Source organism: Panthera pardus, unplaced genomic scaffold (genome assembly GCF_024362965.1).
Source record: "Panthera pardus isolate Hobbes unplaced genomic scaffold, ASM2436296v1 HiC_scaffold_8, whole genome shotgun sequence".
NCBI lineage: Eukaryota > Metazoa > Chordata > Mammalia > Carnivora > Felidae > Panthera > Panthera pardus.
Genome location: NW_026527013.1, coordinates 135119437 through 135134742, shown reverse-complemented (window position 1 = coordinate 135134742; position 15306 = coordinate 135119437). Strand labels below are relative to the sequence as shown.

At 37.1% G+C, this 15306-nt stretch overlaps 1 protein-coding gene across 2 annotated transcripts in view; it reads right to left on the bottom strand.

The window, feature by feature from the left end:
• CFTR (CF transmembrane conductance regulator) overlaps positions 1-15306 on the bottom strand; it is a 181352-nt gene that overhangs the window by 135032 nt on the left and 31014 nt on the right. Inside the window, exon 2 of one of the 2 annotated variants that reach the window (XM_019418035.2) lies at positions 5884-5944. The exons of the other annotated variant lie outside the window; for it this stretch is intronic. The gene's annotated coding sequence lies outside the window, so the exon portion shown is untranslated. The remainder of the gene's footprint in view (positions 1-5883; positions 5945-15306) is intronic. 2 annotated transcript variants of the gene reach the window in all.

Genomic DNA, 15306 nt, shown 5'->3' with positions numbered 1-15306 from the left:
TCAGACAGATGAGTACTGAAAAGAAAATCACTAACTTATCTGCATATAACATGTTAATTGTTTGCTGTATCTGCTGAAGAGCACTTGTTTTTTAAAAAGTAAATAAGTGTGTACTTTTTTGTTGGTGTGTATCATATTGTATATGATTTGTACTTTTATTACACATGTATCCACCTTTAGAATATATAGAAAGAATTGGCTCTGGTGTTTTAAATTTGTATAAATGGTATCATACTATGCTTTTTGCAACTATTCTTTATTTACACTGTGGTTTTGACATTTATTTCCATTGATCCTCGCATAGCTACACATTTATTCTAAGTGCTGTTCAACATGACATCCTTGAATACATCAGGTTATATGTCCCATTGTCTTAAACTGGGGGCATACAGGTTGTTTCCATTTTTAAACTACTACAACCTGTGCAAGTGATGCCCTATTTCTTTCAAGTTTCATAGACCCATGTCAGACTTTCTCTAGCAGAGATAATTTTATTTCAAAATAACTCCTTACACCAGGAAAATAAAGTCAAAATAAATCTTGTATTTGAAATTACAGGTATGAATTTATCTGCATTACAAATATAATTTTTCACAGTGTGCTTAGAGTGGCAATATTTCATCCTCAAAATTACTTTTAGATCAATATTTTATTCTAGAATTTTTCTATACTATGTTGCTCTTCATAGACAAATGTCAATACCACATTTACTTTGATTTAATTTTCCATTAATAGTGGGTTTGCAGTTGGCTAAATATTTACTTTAAAAATTATACCTCTAAACTCAAAGCGTAGTTATTTTTTCTGATACAAGTACATGATTAGTTGAAGAACTTCTAAGGTTCCATTATTTTCTATGGTATGTAGTCACTAAATTCCTCACCATCATCAGTATGTCAACTTTTTTACAATATTATTTATATGTCTTTATCCCAGGAATACTAGGACATTATTTGAGAAATATTGAGAAGTTAGGATTGCTCAATATTAAGAAATTAATAGAATCCAATAGACTATAGAAGAACTTATGATTATCTCATTAACAACTGTAATAAATCTGATAAAACTTCAATATCAGTTTCTGATAAATGTTCTAACTATACTTGAATATAAAGAAATAAATTTTCCTTCAAAATGGCAATCAACACCTAATTAACTAATCTTAACAAACTAATTAATAAAACTAAAAGCATTACCTTTAGGGTCAGGCCAACACAAACAATAGGAATACTGGTTATTAGAACAATTTAACATTTTCTGGAACTTTTAGCTGTTACAACTCAATAAGAGAAATGATCAAGGTATGAGTATTATGAAGAAATGAAAAGGATCATTATAAGCATAGAATATGACCATCCATATAACAAATTTAAGTGAATTAAGAGTTTCATAGGCAGAGGTTTAAGAAATAATTATACTAAGAAATTAAATTCCTACATACCAAGCATAATAATCAATTAAATAAGTATCCCATTTATATAAAAATTTATGTTATATGACAAGAGACATTATAAATACCAATAATTAATATATATACCTTAAAAATATTTATAAACATTACTAAGACATATTTTAATTTTTTTTGCATTTATTTACTTTTGAGAGACAGAGAGACAGAGCACAAGTGGGGAGGGGCAGAGAGAGAAGGAGACAGAATCCAAAGGAGGCTCCAGGCTCTGAGCTGTCAGCACAGAGGCCGACATGGGGCTCAAACTCACAAATGGTGAGATCATGACCTGAGCCGAAGTCGGACATTCAACTGACTGAGCCACCCAGGCGCCCCTACTAAGACATAATTTAAAGTCTTAAATAAAAGTCTTAAGGACTTTAAATTTTTCTATAAAGAAAAACTGAATATTACAAAGATTATATTCTCTCCATGGTATTTTGTAAGTCTAACGTAACTTTCATCAGAATTTCAGGTGGGTTCTTTGGAAGTGGATTTTCAGCACCATAATAGCAGGGACTGATTGTCTTCATTTCTATAATAATCCCAACATGATGCACAATACCTAGCACAGAACATCCACTAAGTGAGTATTTGCTAATCAATGGGTAAAATGATTATAAATTTCATTTGAAAAAAATGAGAGATTAGTCAAAAACATTTGAGGAATAAGAAAAATGTGTGAAAAGGTTTACATTACTGGATATTAAATCATACAGCTATTATAATATGTGGCATGACAAAGAAATAGAGTGATTTATCTGTGAGCAGGTTCAAGCACACGTAATAATTTTGTGTATTATGTTATTCTAATTCAGTGGAGAAAGGCTAGATTATGCAATAAATGATGAGGAAACTGGACACTCACTTTTAAAATTACATTTTTATCTCAAACATACATCAAAATAAATTGCAAATGCATTAGATATTTACATGTAAAAGCTGAAATAGTAAAACATAAATAAACATAAATAAATATAAAAAAACATGTAAAAACATAAATAATTTGGGTAGGAAGGCTTTTAATAATGTCTGATAACAAAAGCAGAAAACAAAGGAAAAGGTATATAGATTTGACAGCAAATTTTTAAAAGTTAAAACTTCTTTTTTTAAATTTTTTTAATGTTTATTTATTTTTGAGAGAGAGCGCGCGCGCGCACAAGCGGGAGAGGGGGCAGAGAGAGAGGGAGACCCAGAATCTGAAGCAGACTCCAGACTCTCAGCTGTCAGCACAGAGCCCATGACAGCCCGACGCAGGCCTCAAACTCATGAGCTGTTGAGATCATGACCTGAGTCCAAGGCGGACACTTAATGGACTAAGCTGCCTAGGTGCCCTAAAAGTTAAAACCTCTAATTGTTAAGAAAATAAGAGGTAAAACTCACTAGAAACAAATGATAGGCTGGGGGAAATACTCTCTTATATCAATAAGAAAAAGACAAACTCTAAAATAGACAAAAAACATGAAAAGGCAATTACATACACACAAAAAATATAAATGCTTAATTAATATACAAAAACTGTTTAAACTCACTAGAAACCAAAAGTAATGCAAAGAAAAATAATAATATATTCCTTCTCAATGAGCAATTTGAAAATAATTTTTAAATGATGACACCTATTATTGGTGAGGGCTGAATTTTCATACTTTAGTAGCAAGAAAGTAAAATAGTACATTTTACTGGAAGGCAATTTGATAATCTGGGAATCTGCTAAAGGGATGTCATTGAAGGTCTGTTTACAGTCATGAAAAATTAGAAGCAATATAAACATTTAATGATGGGGAACTGAAAAATTATGGTATGGTACAGTCACATGATTTATTAAACAATAGGGTGACTAGGTAAAAAATCATCTAATGACATAAAAGGCATTCATAATACATTAAGAAGAGAAGCAGATTTATAACACATTATATAAAGCAATGATCCCCCTCCCTTAATAAAGTATATATTCCATTCCCATGGGAAAAAAACTAGAAGGATGAACATCAAATTTATCAGTAATTATCTGATTACTTTCATAATCATAAAAATATTTAAAAGAATAATAAAATTTAGTTGGGAAATTTCATATGATTTATGGTCATTAATAAGTGGTGAAGAAAACATGCATACAAAAACATAAAAGAAAATACACACACACACAGGTATACACTGAGAAATGACTGAGCCACCCAGGAGTCCTATTATTTTTATTTTTTAATGTTTATTTATTTTTGAGATAGGGAGAGAGAATATGAATGGGGGAAGGGCAGAGAGAGAGGAAAACAGAGGATCCAAAGTGGGTTCAAATTTATGAACCTCAAGATCATGACCTGAGCTGAATTCGGACACTCAACCAAATGAGCCACACAGGAGCCCCAGTAATAGCTATCATTTATGAAGCACTTGCTATGTACCAGGATTTATTCAAGTTTAAATAACTTTCCCAGTGTCACACAGCTATTAAGTGGTAAACCTGGGCTTTGAACCAAACATTTGACTGCAAAGCCTTCCTCTTTATTCATAACCATAAATCGAAATGGAAATGTTATAACATGACTTGTTTATCTCTCAACTGACCATCAGTGCAAGGATTATGATTAGTTCAACATCAACTTAGCAAATCAAGTTATAAGTTTAGATCACTGTGATTTAAGAAAAATGCCACTTCTCTAGGACCCATCTCATGGACACATAATTGAAAAGTTTAAAGAGATCATAGACATTATACACTTTACTACAGCCTCTTTTACTGTATACTCAAGGAAACAGAGATCCAGGAAGTTTATTTGACTTGCCCAAAGATCATAAAACAAGTTTGTGGCAACAGGGCATGAGCAAGCCCTGGGGAAGTAAAGAAAAAAATACCCCATCTTTGAAAAGAAAATACATACGTATATTTTTACTTTAAACATATTTTATTCATTAGGCATATTGGATACTGGTTAGCTACAAGAGCTAAAAATGCACCAAGTTCCTATCAGGAATGGAAGTCCTAGATGCCCTTATATCCAGTTTAAGTCTTAAAAACCATGATCACAAGGGCACCTGGGTGGCTCAGTTGGTTAAGCATCCGACTTCGGATCAGGTCTTGAGTTCAAGCCCCACTTTGGGCTCTGTGCTGACAGCTTAGAGCCTGGAGCCAGATTTGGATTCTGTGTCTCCCTCCTCTCTGCCCCTCCCTCGCTCACTCTCTCTCTCTGTCTCAAAAATAAATAAACATTAAAAGAATTTTTAATAAAAAAAAAAAAAACATGATCACAAACAATTCCCAATTTACAAATCAATTTTGTTCCAAAATTTCACGTGGAAGAACAGGAGATGCATTTGGTTTTAGACACAGTATTCTACTGGACGTGATACTGGATTCCTAGGTTAGCCTTCAAAAGTACATATACCACTAAATGCTCCTGGAGCACCGTTCTGTTCAAATTGTTCACAAAAAACCAACCAACCCGGGTAACAAATTTCCTACAGAAAAAGATGTAACATCTCCCTCTGCTGCAATCTTGGAAGAGAAACAGAGTGCCTTTTAACCATATCTTTGCCCTCTCCATGCATCCTGTCATCTGCTTCTCTCCAGTGGGGTCCTGGAAGGAGCGCTGCTGGAAGACGTGGAGAGTTAACACTAGCTACTTTGGGATTTCCCAATAAACCCTTAGCTACTTTCTCATCCCAGTGGGATTCCCGTCACTTTATTCAAGGGCTCATTGGCCCTCATGAATCTGCCCACTTCTCACAACAGTATTCCTTCTACCAAGGCTTTCTCTTCTCCCACAACCCTGCAAGGCCTTCACCTGAGAGCTTTTAGAAATGCAGAATTTTAGGGTCTCACCCAAAACCTCCTAAATTGGAACCTGCATCTTAGCTAGATCCCTGGGTCACTGGTATGCATATTAAAGTTTGAGAAACACTGCTCTAATGTTATTATAAGAGTTAATATTCATTTTTATGTTTTTCAGTTTTTTCATATCATCATTAAGAAAAATTCAAACTAAAATGCTTTCTCAATGTGAGTCATTCTAGCAAAAATCAGATGCATTTAGTAATAATGTTGGCCCTTGTCTACCTAAATCAGAATCACCTGGGAACCTTAATGAGACTACTATTATCCCAAGGCCCATCCAAATCAATTAAATCACATATTTGGGGTGGGGCTTCTGGATACAGAAATATCCAGAAGAGTGATACAGAAATTTCTTATGATTCAAAGAAATCTAAAGCCCAAGAACTCCCAACTCTTATCACAGGAACTGAGGGAAGGTGTAGATTGCCTTCATTCAGGTAGACAACGCAAGGAAGTGTGTATTAGAGATGAGGGTTCTAGTAGCGAGTAGAAATGGGATATAGGGCGAGTTTAGGGAGTACAGCATGCAAGTCACTGCTGAGGTTAGAGAAGAAGGTACATATGGGGAGAGGTAGGGATGGGAAGGAAGAGGAGAAAGGGGACCCACCTAACAGGCATCTAGAAGAAGGAGATTTGCTGGAGATAGCTGTCCTTAGGTAACCAGTCATCTGAAAGGAACATACATAAGTCAGAGCCTAAGCCAGGGACCATCTGTGGGCAGAATTCCCTCAAACGCTCTCCGTTTCTTAGCAGTGGGCTTGTATTCAACTGCCTACTCAATGTCTTTGTTAGAACTTAAGGGACAGGGGAGCCTGGTGGCTCAGTTGGTTAAGCGTCTCTTGATTTCAGCTCAGGTCCTGATCTCACAGTCGTGAGATGGAGCCCTGCACCAGGCTGCACGCTGAGTATGAAGCCTGCTTGGGATTTACTCTCTCCCTGCCTGTCTGTCCCTCCCCAACTTGCATGTGCACTCTCTCTCTCTCTCTCAAAAATCAATAAATAAACATTTTAAAAAAAAACCATAAGAGATAAAAGATCGTTTTATGCAATACAGACCATGGGACTTGAGAACTCTATCAACATTAGTACTAGGACTTCTCCTTTATGTCCATAACCTTCTTGGGGTCTAATGAATAGAACGGGTTTGACCCAAGTTGTACTGACATGCATCTCACTTTGAGGATGGCAATATGCCCAGAACTGCCTAGGAATCAAGAAGGGATAACACTATTCTCTCAGCAATTTGCTCACAGTACTCCCAACACTTGGCTTGCTTCTCACTGTCCTTAACTGACTCTCATGCTCAGTTTTTCAACAGTCAGTTTCTCTTCTATGCTAGGAGTCTCAAATGTGAAAGACATGTTGTATCTGGCTGCTGAGTCAGATGAAGAAAAAACAAGTACATAGTTAATGATGAGAGGCCATAGCTAATATGAGTTAAAATTACATCAACTATTGTAGAGATACAAGCTCCTTGATAATAGCATTTTCTTTTTTTCTTAACCTTTCACAGTCAAAAGCAAATCTTACACCACTTTTTCTATCAGTCCTGAAAACAACTGAATCCTCTTTGTGTCACAATTATCCTGATTTAGAGGGACTAAGAATGTACAGATAATTTTGAAAGCATGTCCACCTTTTAGCAAGAGTAGTGTTCTAGCAATTTCAAGAATCCTCACTCATTTAATGGAATGAAAAATCCCCAAGCTGATACAAGCAGAGGAAAAAAAGGAATGACCCAAAAGAATACCATAAATACTAAGGTACTGGTAGAAGTTGCTTCAAAAGGTAGAGGTCTTATAATAACGGCTACATTTTCTACCCTTCTTTTCTTCTGTAAGTGACAAAAAGAATAGAGACAAGAGATTAGGTATGCTGAAAAGCTGCACTCGTCTTAATGACCACATGGTTATCTAAATTCTTTAAGAGTTACAGTGTTTAACATTTTCACTACTTAAAACTTCACAACCTCAGTGAGGTCTTTTCTCTGTGACAAGAGTGAGAAACCTCGTCTCACCACACCTGTACCACTGCCAATGTAAATTTTCCTCTCCATGCCTTCCCACCGCACACGTTTTCCTTGCTTTTCCCATCGGTTCTTTTCCTCACCAATATTCTGTTGGTTATAGACAGGTTATAGGTTGTAGCAGGTGAACTGGAGGAAGTAAACTTTGCCCTTTGAACGTGCTGATGGTTCCAGACCTGCAGTCTAGGGCTCATGTTTACTGGAGAGCACCTCATCCCTCACTCCCACTCAAGAGTAGTTAATACACCATGAAAGCCTTTAAGATTCCTTTTGCTAGGATATGTTTAAGTTTGAGAAGTTTAAGAATAAGTCCTTATCTACACCCATGACATTCTTCTACCCCTTAATTTTGTTTTTAAGTTTGACCTTGGCAATACTGGTCCTTGGGTGGATTTGACACAGTTCCTTCTGGAATATAAGGAGAAGATTCTAGTTTGTTCCCCTACTGCAAACTTTCTTCAGATTTGCCCCTCAGGTGACCCTGGAAGAACCCTCAGCCTTTAAGCTTCTGTTAACCTGTGTCTCCTAGGAAGATGCAAAAAACTCAGCAGACCTGAGGCTGGTTACTAGAGACACCATTCTGTTGAGGACCTAAAGACAATCATTACAAATATAATTATATAACAATTATAATTGGATATTGTGGAAAGGTCACAGTCTTTGGGGCTAAAGAGACCTATCACTAAAATTTACCATATGTGTACTCTGGAAAGTTTCATAATTTCCTTCTCTGTATACTAGAGGTAATAACATCTGCTCCATGGAGTTACCAGAAGAATTCAATAAGACAATCTGCATAAAGGACTTAATGCTGAACCTAGAATAGATTAGGTACAATAAATATTAAATTAAATAAACTTTAAATTATATCAAGCCATTTTTTTGGTTTTGTACACATGACCAAAATAACCATTCGATAAATATGTTCATGTATCACCTAAACTATCATATTTAAATGAGTGCTTTTGTTCTCATGAAACTTCAATGCTGCTGGATAAATTATTTCACAAGGCAGGCAGAGCATAAAAGGAGCTCGATCGTTAGGATGTTAGGTTAATCAGTATTAATCAATGGTAGCAGTGTGTGATGGAGACAATGACTGAAGAGAATTTTCAGCTTCACCACAATCTTGATCATGACATAACAATCGTTTGAAGTGTCATTCACTTCAATCAACTATAACTTATTGAGAATGTTACATTCTTATATATGTTCAGAGAGAATTGTACTTCTATACACTGACTCAAACATATACACCATTGTCATTAAAACAACCAACAAAAGATTTTTTAATAAGTCAAATAGAGCCAGATGCTGTGGATAAAACTGTTTCCCAAGTTCTGAGTACCCTTTCTGAGAAAAATCACCTCAATGACATCTTAAAAGATAATTAATTCTTGACTTGCCTTACTTATATTTATGAACAAAATATTTCCCTCCCTAAAATGTTGTTGGTTTCTGTAGGAATGGACAGACAGACAGACAGATTGACAGACAGATAGATACGGATGGGTGGATAGATGGATGGCAGATCAACTCAAAAGCCAGAAGAATTTTTCCAGGTGATTGTCAAGAGAATTACAAAATATTTTGGACCGAAATATGACCATCTTTGTCACGATAAATTTTTAAATGTATTTTTAGTGGTATGTACAAACTACAAATTCTTAAAAACATGCAACTTGACACTATGGCACTGCTAACTCTCCAACACATGGAGATCAATATGAATACAATACCTGTGAATAAAGATAGTACTCATCCCAAAGCAAATACTGTGCACAGCCTTTACTTAAAGGCTAAATAAGTTTTCAACTTGTCATGCCTTTTACAGGTTACAACTAAGGATTTGAAATGACGCTCTGGTGATGTAAAAACTAACATATCTGAGTCATATTTAATAGCACTGGGAAGCATCCCAGACTACATTTAAACACCAGAAAGCCAGGGGCTTTCAGGTACAGAGCTCTCTTCCCACTGATGAAGACAGAGGTGACTGAGAAAATATACTACGAGAGTACCTCACTGCCAAGCTTTAAATTTTTTCTATTTTTCTTTGAAATTCAGCATGCAGGTATGATTGCAAGATATTACATTTATTCATATGGATAATTGGCTAAATTTGACCTGACATTGTGTCTTGATATCCTACAGTCAAATACAAAAAAATAAAAACATTAGCAATCTCTTGTACTAGTAAGATAATGTGATTTGGGATCATAATAGAAAATAAGTATTTTCAAAGAAATTTCCTAAACCTATTTATTTATTTATTTATTTATTTATTTATTTATTTATTTATTTATTGCTGAACCCATTTTATTTATTTTTTTATTTTTATTTTTTTTTAATACGAAGTTTCTTGTCAAATTGGTTTCCATACAACACCCAGGGCTCATCTCAACAGGTGTCCTCCTCAATACCCATCATCCACCCTGCACTCCCTCCCACCCCCCATCAACCCTCAGTTTATTCTCAATTTCAAGAGTCTCTTATACTTTGGCTCCCTCCCTTTCTAATTTTTTTTCCTTTCCCTCCCCCATGATCTTCTGTTAAGTTTCTCAGGATCCACATAAGAGTGAAAACATATGGTGTCTGTCTTTCTCTGTATGGCTTATTTCACTTAGCATAACACTCTCCAGTTCCCACGTTGGTACAAAAGGTCATATTTCATTCGTTCTCATTGCCATGTAGTATCCCATTGTGTGTATAAACCACAATTTCTTTATCCATTCATCAGTTGATGGACATTTAGGCTCTTTCCATAATTTGGCTATTGTTGAGAGTGCTACTATAAACATTGGGGTACAAGTGCCCCTATACATCAGCACTCCTGTATCCTTTGGGAAAATTCCTAGCAGTGCTATTGCTGGGTCATAGGGTATATCTATTTTTAATTTTTTGAGAAACCTCCACACTGTTTTCCAGAGCGGCTGCACCAGTTTGCATTCCCACCAACAGTGCAAGAGGGTTCCCATTTCTCCTCATCGTCGCCAGCATCTATAGTCTCCTGATTTGTTCATTTTAGCCACTCTGACTGGTCGTGAGGTGGTATCTGAGTGTGGTTTTGATTTGTATTTTCCTGATGAGAAGCAACATTGAGCATCTTTTCATGTGCCTTTTGGCCATCTGGATGTCTTCTTTAGAGAAGTGTCTATACATGTCTTCTGCCCATTTCTTCACTGGGTTATTTGTTTTTCGGGTGTGGAGTTTGGTGAGCTCTTTATATTTTGGATACTAGCCCTTTGTCTGATATGTCATTTGCAAATATCTTTTCCCATTCTGTTGGTTGCCTTTTAGTTTTGTTGATTGTTTCCTTTGCAGTACAGAAGGTTTTTATCTTCATGAGGTCCCAATAGTTCATTTTTGCTTTTAATTCCCTTGCCTTTGGGGATGTGTCAAGTAAGAACTTGCTGCGGCTGAGGTCAGAGAGGTGTTTTCCTGCTTTCTCCTCTAGAGTTTTGATGGTTTCATGTCTCACATTCAGGTCCTTTATCCATTTTGAGTTTATTTTTGGGAATGGTGTAATAAAGTGGTCTAGTTTCATCCTTCTGCATGTTGCTGTCCAGTTCTCTCAGCACCATTTGTTAAAGAGACTGTCTTTTCTCCATGGGATATTCCTTCCTGCTTTGTCAAAGATGAGTTGGCCATACTTTTGTGGGTCCAATTCTGGAGTCTCTATTCTATTCCATTGGTCTATGTGTCTGTTTTTGTGCCAATACCATGCTGTCTTGATGATTACAGCTTTGTAGTAGAGGCTAAAGTCTGGGATTGTGATGCCTCCAGCTTTGGTCTTCTTCTTCAAAATTACTTTGGCTATTCGGGGTCTTTTGTGGTTCCATACAAATTTTAGGATTGCTTGCTCTAACTTCAAGAAGATTGCTGGTGCAATATTGATTGGGATTGCATTGAATGTGTATATAGCTTTGGGTAGTTTTGACATTTTAACAATATTTATTCTTCCAATCCATAAATAAGCATGGAATGTTTTTCCATTTCTTTATATCTTCTTCAAATTCCTTCATCAGCTTTCTATAGTTTTCAGCATACAGATTTTGTACATCTTTGGTTAGGTTTATTCCTGGTATTTTATGCTTCTTGGTGCAAATGTGAATGGGATCAGATTCTTTATTTGTCTATCTGTTGCTTCATTGTTAGTGTATAAGAGTGTAATTTGTATCCTGAGACTTTGCTGAATTCATGTATCAGTTCTAGCAGACTTTTGGTGGAGTCTATCGGGTTTTCCATGTATAATGTCATCTGCAAAAAGTGAAAGCTTGACTTCATCTTTGCCAATTTTGATGCCTTTGATTTCCTTTTGTTGTCTGATTGCTGACGCTAGAACTTCCAACACTATGTTCAACAACAGCGGTAAGAGTGGACATCCCTGTCATGTTCCTGATCTCAGGGGGAAAGCTCTCAGTTTTTCCCCATTGAGGATATTACTAGCTGTGGGATTTTCATAAATGGCTTTTATGATGTTTAAGTATGTTCCTTCTATTCCGACTTTTTTGAGGTTTTTTATTAAGGATGCTGAATTTTGTCAAATGCTTTTTCTGCATCAATAGACAGGATCATATGGTTCTTATCTTTTCTTTTATTAATGTGATGTATCACAATGATTGATTTGCAAATGTTGAACCAGCCCTGCAGCCCAAGAATGAATCCCACTTGATCATGGTGAATACATCTTTTTATATGCTGTTGAATTCGATTTGCTAGTATCTTATTGAGAATTTGTGTATCAGGGATATTGGCCTGTAGTTCTCTTTTTTTGCTGGGTCTCTGACTGGTTTAGGAATCAAAGTAATGCTGGCTTCATAGAATGAGTCTGGAAGTTTTCCTTCCCTCTCTATTTTTTGGAACAGCTTGAGAAGCATAGGTATCTCTGCTTTAAATAGCTGGTAGAATTCCCCTGGGAAGCCATCTGGTCCTGGACTCATTTGTTGGGAGATTTTTGATAACTGACTCAATGTCTTCACTAGTTATGGGTCTGTTGAAGTTTTCTATTTCTTCCTGTTTGAGTTTAGAAGTGCGTGGGTGCTTAGGAATTTGTCCATTTCTTCCAGGTTGTCCAGTTTGTTGGCATATAATTTTTTGTAGTATTCCCTGCTAATTGCTTATATTTCAGAGGGATTGGTTTTAATAATTCCATTTTCGTTCATGATTTTATCTATTTGGGTCATCTCCCTTTTCTTTTTGAGAAGCCTGGCTAGAGGTTTATCAATTTTCTTTATTTTTTCAAAAAACCAACTCTTGGTTTCATTGATCTGCTCTACAGTTTTTTTAGATTCTATATCGTTTATTTCTGCCCTGATCTTTATTATTTGTCTTCTTCTGCTGGATATAGGCTGTCTTTGCTGTTCTGCTTCTATTTCCTTTAGGTGTGCTGTTAGATTTTGTATTTGGGATTTTTCTTGTTTCTTGAGATAGGCCTGGATTGCAATGTATTTTCCTCTCAGGACTGCCTTTGCTGCTTCCCAAAGCATTTGGATTGTTGTACTTTCATTTTTGTTTGTTTCCATATATTTTTTAAGTTCTTCTCTAATTGCCTGGTTGACCCATTCATTATTTAGTAGGGTGTTCTTTAACCTCCATGCTTTCGGAGGTTTTCCAGACTTTTTCCTGTGGTTGATTTCAAGCCTCATAGCATTGTGGTCTGAAAGTGCGCATGGTATAATTTCAATTCTTGTAAACTTATGAAGGGCTGTTTGTGACCCAGTATGTGATCTATCTTGGAGAATGTTCCATGTGCACTCGAGAAGAAAGTATATTCTGTTGCTATGGGATGCAGAGTTCTAAATATATCTGTCAAGTCCATTTGATCCAATGTATCATTCAGGGCCCTTGTTTCTTTATTGACCGTGTGTCTAGATGATCTATCCATTGTTGTAGGTGGAGTATTAAAGTCCCCTGCAATTACCACATTCTTATCAATAAGGTTGCTTATGTTTGTGATTAACAGTTTTATGTATTTGGGGGCTCCCGTATTTGGCGCATAGACATTTATAATTATTAGCTCTTCCTGATGGATAGACCCTGTAATTGTTATATAATGCCCTTCTTCATCTCTTGTTACAGCCTTTAATTTAAAGTCTAGTTTGTCTGATCTAAGTATGGCTAGTCCAGCTTTCTTTTGACTTCCAGTAGCATGATAGATAGTTCTCCATCCCCTCACTTTCAATCTGAAGGTGTCCTCAAGCCTAAAATGAGTCTCTTGTAGTCAGCAAATAGATGGGTCTTGTTTTTTTTAGTCCATTCTGATACCCTATGTCTTTTGGTTGGAGCATTTCGTCCATTTACATTCAGTGTTATTATTGAAAGATATGGGTTTAGAGTCACTGTGATGTCTGTAGGTTTCATGCCTGTATGATGTCTCTGGTACTTTGTTGTCTTTGCAACATTTCACTCTCAGAATCCCCATTAGGATCTCTTGTAGGGCTGGTTTAGTGGTGATGAACTCCTTCAGTTTTTGTTTGTTTGGGAAGACCTTTATCTCTCCTTCTATTCTGAATGAGACACTTGCTGGATAAAGGAATGTTGGCTGCATATTTTTTTTTCTGTTCATCACATTGAAGATCTCCTGCCATTCCTTTCTGGCCTGCCAAGTTTCAGTAGATAAGTCTGCCACTACTCTTACTGGTCTCCCTTTGTAAGTTAGAACATGTTTACCCCTAGCTGCTTTAAGAATTTTCTCTTTATCCTTGTATTTTGTCCGTTTCACTATGATATGTCATGCAGAAGATCCATTCAAGTTACATCTGAAGGGAGTTCTCTGTGCCTCTTGGATTTCAATGCCTTTTCTTTCCCCAGATCAGGGAAGTTCTCAAGTATGATTTGTTCAAACACACCTTTAGCCCCTCTCTCTCTCTTCCTCTTCTGGAATTCCTGATACAAATATTGTTCCGTTTGATTGCATCACTTAGTTCTCTAATTCTCCCCTCATACTCCTGAATTTTTTTTAATCTTTTTCTCAGCTTCCTCTTTTTCCATCATTTTATCTTCTAATTCACCTATACTCTCCTCTGCCTCTTCAATCCGAGCTGTGGTCGCCTCCATTTTATTTTGCACCTCATTTATAGCATTTTTTAGCTCCTCATGACTATTCTTAGTCCCTTGATCTCTGTAGCAACAGATTTCTCTGCTGTCCACTATATTTTTTTCAAGCCCAGTGATTAAGTTTATGACTATTATTCTAAATTCTTGTTTTGTTATATTGCTTAAATCGTTTTTGATTTAAGTAGCTATCGCTACTTACTGGAATTTCTTTTGAAGAGAATTCTTCCGTTTCGTCATTTTGGGTAGTCCCTGCGGTGGCTCCAAACTACAGGGCACTTCCCCTGTGCTTTCCAGAGTAACTTGTGTTGGTGGGCAGGGCTGAAGTCAGACCTGATGTCTGCCCCCAGCCCACCGCTGGGGCCATAGTCAGACTGGTGTGTAACTTATCTTCCCCTCTCCCAGCGGCAGGACTCACTGTGGAGTGGTGTGGCCCCTGTCTGGGCTACTTGCACACTGCCTGGCTTGTGATGCTGCTTCGATGGGATCTGGTATATTAGCCAGGGTATATCCACAAGGTGCACAGGAGTAGGAGGGGCAGGCTTAGCTCCCTTTGCTGTTGGTGGTCTCCTGCAGGAGGGGCCCTGCAGCACCTGGAGCGATGGATCCACAGAAGGGTTGAGTGTTTGCGCAGTGCAAGCAAGTTCAGTGACAGGGAACTGGTTCCCTTTGGGATTTCCGCTGGGGGATGGGAGAGGGATATGGTGCTTGCCAGCACCTTTGTTCCCCACCAAGTTGAGCTCTGTCTTCCAGGGCTCAGCAACTCTCCCTCCCGGTGTTCTCTCACCCTCCCCACTCTCCAAGAGCAGAGCTGTTGACTTTTAACATCCCAGATATTAAGTCCCACTGGCTGTCAGAACTCATGGAGTCCAGTCCCTCCGCTTTTGCAAGCCAGACTTGGGGGCTCTGTCTTGCCAGGAGGGCTACCCCTCCACTGCCCCAGCTCCC